This window comes from Pelecanus crispus, chromosome 1, assembly GCF_030463565.1.
Source record: "Pelecanus crispus isolate bPelCri1 chromosome 1, bPelCri1.pri, whole genome shotgun sequence".
Lineage (NCBI taxonomy): Eukaryota > Metazoa > Chordata > Aves > Pelecaniformes > Pelecanidae > Pelecanus > Pelecanus crispus.
The window spans coordinates 201,752,146-201,761,806 of record NC_134643.1 but is presented as its reverse complement, the minus strand read 5'-3'; the positions used below and the strand labels follow the sequence as shown (position 1 = coordinate 201,761,806).

Sequence of the window (9,661 nt, the reverse complement as noted above, 5' to 3'; positions counted from 1 at the left end):
TTACTTCTCGAAGCGTTCACGGCTCCAGGCGTCCTGTGACAGGAGCTGAAAGTGTAAGTGCTCCTGTAACCCCCTCCATCAGTAAAACGGAGCGAAATATTTGCATACAAAGCATGGCAGCGCGGTATTACTGTCACAGTTATGCACCTGCTTGTGCAATTTCAACAGCTATATATATGAATGTTCAGCTTCTCTGCTGGTTTGTAAAGTATCCCCTCGCACACGTGCAAGTGCTCCATAGAAAAAAGATGTGTTCCCCAACCTAAGATTTTATACCTAGGTAAGCCCAGATAGATGGCAATGCGGGGATTGAGGGGAAATTGTTCAACCTGCATCAGAAAAGTTTATCCTTGACTGCAAGTGCAGGATCCTTCCCAATAATAAGCAACATAAAACTGTCAGGTAAAGAAAGTATTCCTCTCTTTTCTGCCTGTGCAAGAGTACTTCTGTTTTCAGGAAGAGCAGGACAAACATAATTCACCCAGAAACGTAAACAAGGGGAGTTTGGGGGCCTGAACACTGTTTTTTTCTGTAATAGACCTGGCAATTTCTCCTGGTAGGACCGATGTAGGCTTCATTAGAAGATGAGGATATTTAACGTAGTTTAAACCGGGAATGGAAGTAAGGCAAGCTGGTTACTATGTGTTAGCAAGTTCAGAAAGCGGGAGGGAGTGCAGGTAAAGATTTAACATACTAGTTACAATGTCTCGGCTAACGTGCTATTGAAGTACTTCTCACACTAGGCGAAGCCCTGAGTATATTTCAGCAGATCTGCCGAGTATGACTTCTGTTTTTAAAATCGTAATACTCTAAACACTTCCATTTTCTCCTGACGTGTCATTCATAAATGTAGCATTTTATCTGTAGCAGTGAGAAGAAATTACATCACTTTTCTGTTTGCGTTTTCCTGTAAGGGCGCCCCTGAAGCTTGCGCTCACTGAAGCGAAGCCGAAGGGTTTGATGAGCGATTTCTGCTACTTTCTTCTGCTCTTTCTCCGCAGTTAAGCAACTTTATTCCTCAGCGTTTGGCAAGAACCCTTGAATAATTCGTGTCGTTCGGGGGAGATACTTGTTTCACTCATTTGCCCCCTGCACATCGTCAGGTAATCGACCGTAGCTCATCTGTCAGGGGACCGCCGGGCCCCCCCTGGGTCGCGGCCGTGTGCTTTGCGCCCCGTTCTCGGTCCCCGATTTCGGTGGGCGCTGCCGCGGCCAGGGCCGCTGGAGTCGGGCGCTCTGCCAGCCTGGAAACCGCGCGGCCGCCTTTCCAAACCGAGTTCCTCGCTTTTGGCAAGGGTTCGTGCGGTGCCGCGCAACTACCCGTGGTCCTCCCGGGGAGGCAGGCTTCGTCGCGGGCTTCCCCCGGCTGGAAAGCGAGGGCTGGACCGGGCCCCGGGGCGCCAGCACGCGTGGGGAGGGGGCGCCAATTTTGAACAGCCCCCCCCCTCCCCCGCCCCGCCCTTCGTCGCTGGGCGGCTGCCGCCGGCGGCGGGCAGGGCCGGCGGGCCCGGGGCGCGGGGGGCCGCCGCTGCGGGGGGCGCTGGCCGCGGGCCCGCTGACCGGCGGCTCCGGCCGGTGCCGGTTGCCCGCGCCGTGGCGGCTGCGCGGGCCGGCAGGGGGCGCTGCTGCCCTGCTCTGGCCCCGCTCGCTTCCCTCGGCGGTTCCATTGGAGCAGCCGGAGACAAGTTGGCGCCATTTTGAAGCCGACAGGGGGACCGGGGCGAGCTGCGGAAGGGGAGGGGGTTAGAGGCGATTGGCTGCGGCTACGGCGGCAGCTCCTCTCCGAGCCCGGAGCAGCGGCAGCGCGGAGCGGACCCGCCTGGGACCAGCGAGGAGAGGCGGCTGCGGCGGGGTAAGGAGCCCGGCACCTCGGCCGCGGTTACCCCCACCCCGTTCCCGCTCCATTTTCCCCCTTTCTGTGGCGGGGGCCGGGGGCGCCCGCTCGGACCGAGCTCCGCGGCCAGCGCTCGGGGCGGGGGGGGAGCCCTCCGCTTGGCCCGTGGCGGAGCCCCCCCCCCCTTCCCATCCCCCTCGCCCCTTCGCGGGGCTGCTCCCCTCCCCCCTTTCCCGCGGCCGGCGTCACAAATTAAATTTGCCGCCCCCCCCTCCCCCCCCGCCCCGGGCGCGGCGGGGCCCCACGAGGGGGTGACCTTGGCCGGGGTGCGCGCTGCCCCTCGCTCGGCGCGGGGCCGGGGGTCGCCCCCTCCCCCCCAGGTGGCCCGGCGGGCGGTGTCGCGCGCTCAGCGCCGGTGGCTCCTCGCGGTGGGGCGGGGGCGGGGGGGGGAGGCTGCTGGCCCGCTGTGGCGAGCGATCGCGGCTCCCGGGGCTGCCCCCCCCCCCCCCCCGCCCCTCGCAGCCGGCCTGGTCCCCGCTCGGGCTGCGCCGGGGCTCCCGCCGCCTCGCGCGGCTGCCCGGGCTTGGCGAGCGGACCCCCCCACCCCCCCCTTCCCCGCCCGGTTCGGTCTCTCCGCGCCGCACTTAGCAGCGATCCTCAGCCGGGAGGAGGTGGCGGCCGCCGAGGTCCTTGGTTTGGTGGGTCCCTACTTGTGCGAGCCCGTTTCTTTCATGATGGCTTTTTTTTTTTTTGGTTTTTCTTTTTTTTTTTTTTCTCCCCCCTTTCTTTTTCCTTCCCCCTTTGCATCAGGCTCTGTTAGAAAGCGCTCGGGAAGGAAGGGGGGGTGGTTGTCGCCGCCTGGTAGATGAAAAACTACGAATTTTACATCTGAATTGCTAGATGGAGAATGGTTAATTTGTAGGTTATGTATTGTTTACGTTGAGAGCCTCTGGTCAGGAATCTAGGTCTGTAACTTCATCCCGCTGCAAATAAATCACTATCTGTTCTTCAAAACAAATCAACAATTAATGACGGTGAACAATCCCGGAAAATTAAACTGCAGCAGACCTGCTCCTACAGAGCTGGATTTTGTCGTGTGAGCCTTATTCTGACTTTTATGCTTGCTTCCTGCATGGTTGCTTACTGAGAGCTGTGATTATTTTGTTAGGCGTTCTGTTTTCCCATGTAACACAACTGCTGAAGTATTCTCGTGTTGGTCTTTGTTTTGTGCTTGCTGGGTAGCTGCTTTGGCTGTAAGTGATTTCTTTTTGCTGGGGATGCCATAGAAGGAGTGTTGAAAATTTGAGTGGCTTTATAGTTGAAAATGGGTGTCAAATCACATTTTGGGAAGGAGCTAAGATGACGTGCATTCCTTCAGGTTTTCCCCTTCCAAACTAGTGGAAATTGTTCTGTTTTCAGTTGGTGGAAATTTTGCTTGGTATGTCTTGTATGTAATATAGGTATGCTCTAAATATTAATACATACTTATGTGAAGTAATACCTCAAAAAGGTGTAAAAGAGCTGAATGTATGCTATGCTCAGACTACCCTAGAGGAAAACAGAGAGTGACAGACAATCAGGTAAGATAGTTTAACAGAGGTGTATGTACCGTGTTCATCACCGGCATTTGGAAGTGTGCACTGCTGGAGAAAGTAGTTTAGCACTTTACTTGCATGACATCTTGTGTCTGTGTTTCAAGCAAGGTTGTACTTGATTATTGGGGGGGGGGGGGTTGGTGTGGTGTGGTTGTGTGTGTGGTGGTTTGTTTGGGTGGTGTGGTTTTTTTTTTTTTAATATAGTTCTTACACAGTAGCATTTGCCTATGTGTCTCTTGCATGCCCTTTACTAGTTACTTCTACAAGCAGAATAAACTGTAGTTCAGTTTTTGATGAAACAGCTAAATAGATTTAAATGGAAAACAATATGTGTATAACACTTGTACGCTTTTTTTTCTTGTGTGCTATATAAATATTGGGTTTAGCCTGTATCTAGCAAGCTTGCTTATGGACTTAAATTGAGCAAGTCAGCTAGGTCATCATTAAGCTGTAATTAAAAATATAAAAACCAACAGTCATTGCTAGCATTTGGAAAAGTGTAGTAAGGAAATACGGGCATGACCTCAGGCATTATCCATTTTTGGCTCTACAACAGGAGGCTCTGTTACCTCCTGTAGATCAAAAGAGATGCGTTTTCTTTTGGGATACGTTGTTCCCAACCAGGCTCTCAGGTTATGCTTTTTCCCCCTCTCTGTCTCTTTTTTTCTTCAGTCACATAGTTTATATTCATACGGAAGAGTAAGGTTGTATGGGTATGTGTAGGAGTCTTTTAGTAAGGGATTTTCATTTAAAGGTTTTTGGAGTGAATGTTTTTTCTTTAAGCCTGAGTTTGGAAGAGGTGATAGAGGCTACTTGTTGCACAAGGAGGATTTTTGTGGGAGCAATGAACAAGAAAATGTGAAGCTGAACAGTAAAAGTAGGCAAAGTAGGAAATGGAGGAAAATATGATACTACAACTCATTATTTTTCCCCTACCAGTTTCATTCTAATATCCCTTTCCCTTAATATTACTTAGCCCAAATACATACCTTCCTCTTTCTTGACATAGTCCCCCCTGCCCCCCTTCAGACAAGTTGCTTTATTAGAACCAAAAAGTAGTTCTGGTGTGTGGTACCAACAAGTGGTTAAGATAGTGTATCATACTCCTTTTAACGAGTTTCTAAACTAATGGTGTTTTTACTCTTAGCACAAAATGTCAATACTGCAACCTGAAATAATCTTTGGAAAGAGTAAGAGAATATTGGAGGCTTTCAGTCAGTTTTGAAACTGCCTAGTGAGGAAAAACTGAGGAAAGTTTTTGAAAGGATGTATTAGCATGACAATCCTTGGTGGTTTGGCGTTGACTTACCAGATTTGTAGACCCTCTGGACTATTTGAACAGCATTGGCAGATCCTGGAAAGAATCATGTGCAGGCTTTTAAAGAATTGCAAAATACATGCTGTAAAAAAACGCCAAAACTCTCCTTGCACTCAGAGGTCAAACATCTAAAAGTTAAGACTCTGCATGTATGTGGTGACATCTTCAGTTGAATGTTGTCTTGTGGAAAACTTGATTTTTTTTTTTTTTCCTGCTTAGTTCTGATACTTAAGTACAATATATGAAAAGTGCAGTGTGTGAATGAAAATAAACTTTATTTTAGCGAGTGGTTTATTTCAAAAACTCTTTGGAACATTTTGGAATTCCACAATAAAAATGATATTAATGTGAATATTTACTGTAACACATATAACTTGAAACAATTCCATGAAATACAAATAGTATTTTAACCTTGTTTTTAAGAACCAAAACATTAATGCCTCCACTCTTTTTAGAGGTTATTACTGTCTGTCTGTGCATATACTGCTTTTCAACCTTTTCTAAAGTGTGAGGAAGTCCTTGAAGTAGGTTCTGAGGATTAAGGCCTCCATTACTTCGCCCCCATCTGTGGAATGTGCTCTTTCACATCCCATCCCAAGCACTGGAAGAACATTCTGCATCATTGTGCTTGTTTTACACCGCCTGATCTTCAGCTCTGTTATTTCAGCTCATGACAACTTTGGTATTACTGTGCTTCAAGAAATAATAATAATAAAAAAAAAAAAAAGCACCATACCACATTGGGAACAGATGGGCGTGTTTGTACTAATCATCTTGTGTCTGTCACCATTTATATGGTAGTACTGTAACCAGGGATCAGGACCCCATCTGGGGTTTTCTAATTTAGACCTTGTTCTTTAAAGATCGACTCCAGACAATGCTAACTGTGCGTACTTTTTCCTCTGACTTAATTAGAAATCCTGGTGGATGCTTCTGCTGCTGAAATGAGATGCTTCACTTGCACACTTTTTAATGGACAAAAAAGACACGAAGTTAGCAGTCCAAAGTGTTATCGTCTTAATTGCTTCCATTGTATGGTTACCTAAACTACATTTTGTAGCTCTGTGAAAGAGGAATAGATTCAGCTAAACCATAACTGTTAATTACCTGGAAAGTAACTGTTGAGTGAGGTTTTCCACCTTTTGTGTAAATATACCCATTAGTTGTCCACAACTTCTATTAAAGCAGCCTCTGGTTCTCTCTGAGACATCCCCATTGTATCCACATTGTAGCTCAATGCAACATCAAGAATCAGAATTCTGAAAGTCTTGGAAAGGAGGGGAGGGGGGAAAAAAGACTGTTTTTTTTAAAAAAAAAAAAAAAAAGAAAATTAAGTTACCCACCCTGAGTGTGCACATACTGCTCATGAGGCGGTCTTAAAAAAATTTACATCAAAACTTTCTGTATGTAATCTTTGGGCTACCTTGAGTTTGACTGTTCACTTCTGTTAGTACTGCTTTGTTACTTGGATGTAGAGTTTCAGTGAAGACAATCAGATTTCTGGGTAATCTTCATTTGGCACTACATATGTTAAGTTTCTGTTCTTAACAGAGAAGAATTGAGATGAGTTGTCAGTTATGAGAAGTGAGCAGAGGATACTTCATGGAAACTTTTTATTATATTTAGGGATATATTGGGGTTTTTTTCTGCATCTACCTACTTGAAATTTGAAAGAGTTTTGTTTGGGAAAACATACAGAGGTGCTAGGCAGCTTACCGTTAGGTGTGATAGTTGATAGTCACTTCAGTATGAAGCATTGTGTGTAGTTCATCACGACTTCCGGTACATAGAAACAAAGTGTATGGAAGAGACTATAGCTTTTTGTGCCATCAGTTTGTGAAAGCTTTTGTGTGGGACAGTGTCTATGGACACTCCATGTGCCACCCAGTGCTTTTCAAAGGTCTAAGGGAGACATTGTGGACACTTAATTCACAGTATAGGATAAAGTTTACATTGGGTTTTCTTTCTCTGAGAGTATGAACTAGTCAGAATAAGGCTATAACATTTTGCTTTCCTGGTGTTTGGAAATGGAAGAAAGAATGGATAAGCCCAATAATAAACTCTTCAGAAGATTTGTGAGGGAGTTTTTCAGATAGATAGCAAGTAGGAGATGCATTTTTCTTCCATTTGCCCAGCTTAGATTATGCAGTCCTTAGTTCTTGGAAGCATTTCTGTAACTGAGGGAATTAAGAGATTTTCATGCCTGTACAATTTTTAGAAAGAAATATTCTGCACTTATTTTTAATGACTGGTATATCTGTACTTTGAGAACTCAAAATATTTTGAAAATCTCCCCCAAGTTACAAAATGTTGCCTAGAGTAAGCTCTCCATCAGGGTGTTTGTGTCATGTTATATATGAGCAAATTTAGAGTAACTTCTGTTTTTAATGGGTCATTGCCCCCTTAATCTTCTATATTGCATACAACAATGCCTTAAAACAATATTAAAATTTCAATTTCTTTTTAAAATAGGAAACAGTTTTAATTAATTTCTGTCCTCATAAGTACATGTTATGGTAGTCTTTAGTTATGTTTTATGTGTAGGTTTTTTTCAACTTGCTATATTGAGGAATTAGAGCTGCATATCAAAGTTGGCTGACATATTTTCCAAAAGCTGGAAAATGTGAAATGAATTGACAGGGGACTGTGGGAAGGGAAAGCATATCTAGTGATTTGGGTGACTGAATGCCACTTTGGAATACGGGAATTCATTTTTTCTGTCAGTTTCTTGTGGTTGCAGATAAGTCTGTTTAAACCAAACTTTCCACAAGAGCTTATTAGTAGTGTGTTGATTTCCAGGGAGACAGGCTCAAGACCCTGACTTCTGCATGGCTCAACGGAAGCTTTAGTTTCAGACATAGTGTTGGATAACACAGCGTACTTTAAAAGTTATGCCCTAAATTTCTCTATCTGTGCAGGCAAAATTGGTGGATAGTTCTTAAATTCCAGTCTGTAACTCAGGTTACTCATCTATAAATTGGGAAGAATACCCATTTTTATGAATAATTTTGTGAAAGTGTTGTGAAAAGAAGTTAATTTTTGTGGCATGTTAACATATTACAATGGTGAGTTCTGTACAGAAGCACAGTAGGAAATTAAGTCTCTTCAGAGCATGGTTTAAATAGGATGTAATAAGGGACATAGATTAAATTACAAGGAGAAAAGTTGAGTAGCTTCTTTGCTTTGAATGAGAAAGAAGTCCTGTGGCATGGAAAGAAGTAGTGAAGGATCAGGTAAATCAGCTCCTTTGTCTGTATTCTCTTTGATATTGTATAAGAAATCTTAATTCTGATGTTTCCTAACTCTTAATAACTGACTTTGCAACTATTTTCATACTTTTGCTGTTCCTTTTTAAGCAAACCTAGTAAACAAATTCACTGTATGGATGTGCTCCTGTGAGTCATTAGATTGTAACCTTTAGCTACATGTAGCTACTACTTATGAAACTAATGGAATGCTATTAGTAGCAGTAAGTTTTTCTCTTTTAACCAGCATTAAGTGGGATGAGGTACAAGAACTGTTCAGTGGATTCTTGCAAATACGCATTATGGGTAGAAAAGCAGTGTAACATGTTGTACTGCAGGTCCTAGAAGGGACTGAGTTCTGCTGGATGTGTATTCCCCTCCTGCCCCCCGCAGCTGATCTTTCTGCTCTGGTCTCTCTCTCTAATGACTTCTGTCTCGTTTGTCCTCATAACTTCTTCAGGCTTTTGATTCCAATCCTTCATTGTCCGAGTAAATCCTACTTCCTCTCTCATCTTGTTCACACTTCTTAGACTTCCAGCCTTGAGGTTCCTAAACTGTGGTGTATGGGTTGGGGTTTTTTTTGGGGGGGTGGGGGGGAGGAGGAGTGTTTTCCCATTAACTTTGGTTTTCGGTTGCATTCCTTTCCCATAACCCCTAAACTTTCTGCTCCATTTGTCTGATACACCTTATTGGTCCCTGCACTGGAGTTGGTATAAGTGTGTCCATACTTGAGCTGTTTCCATGCTAAGCTGTGCTTTTTGTCTTAAAGGCTTAATTAAGACAGACTGCTCTTGAGCTGAGAATCTGGCTGAGGTGTGGACAATTGCAGCTTTTTCTGCTAAAGAAGCAGCAACACCTGGCTGTGAGCAGACAGGTGGATTAGCGATGGATTCAGTTGTCAACAGGATTTAGCAGAGATGTTTGTTAATCTCAAGGTTTGGCTATGTTAATGTTCTAACTTCAGGGGAATTGGGAGACAGCAACCTGTAATGTGCACATGAACAGTTCCTGTACCTTAAGTAATAGGTGGAAACTCTCTGAACTATCATATCTTGATGGTATGCTTACAGTCATAGTGCAAGCAGCTATATCTATTTATTAATACTGTGAAGCTTGCTCATTTCGATTGCAAAGCCTGTCCTTTTAACAATAAGTAAAGATTAGTTTCTATTGAGTTTTTTACTGTTATCTCCTATAGGTTTTACTTGTGTTCCTAAACTGTTGCTGTGTAAGGAACATAGACCAGTGGGGTGTGTGTAGGGTTTTTCGTTGTTGTTTTGATTTGGTTTTTTGTTAATGCTCATGTGCTGTAGATTTCTCTCCTGGGTAGATTTTTGTCCTTCCTGGGGGCTGGGGTATTGTAAGGAAATGATCTGGTCTAGCAAAATGAGGTGTGTGTCCTTACTATGTATCAGTACAGACCTGAGCCTGAGCAAAAGCATAACCTACACACTAATGCACACAAAGAGTTTGGCTATCACTGTGCAGCAAATATGTCATAGAATCATAGAATATCTGAGGTTGGAAGAGATCCATAAGGATCATCAAGTCCAACTCCCTGTTCCTCACAGGACTGTCTGAAACTAAACCATATGACTAAGAGCATTGTCCAGATGCTCCTTGAACTCTGACAGGCTTGGTGCCGTGACCACTTCCCTCGGGATCCTGT

At 44.7% G+C, this 9,661-nt stretch overlaps 1 protein-coding gene across 1 annotated transcript in view; it reads left to right on the top strand.

Moving 5' to 3' along the window:
- The window catches only part of PDS5B (PDS5 cohesin associated factor B), a 121,832-nt gene continuing 112,171 nt past the window's right edge, over positions 1 to 9,661 (top strand). The window contains exon 1 of the mRNA XM_075724642.1: positions 1 to 53. The gene's annotated coding sequence lies outside the window, so the exon portion shown is untranslated. The remainder of the gene's footprint in view (positions 54 to 9,661) is intronic.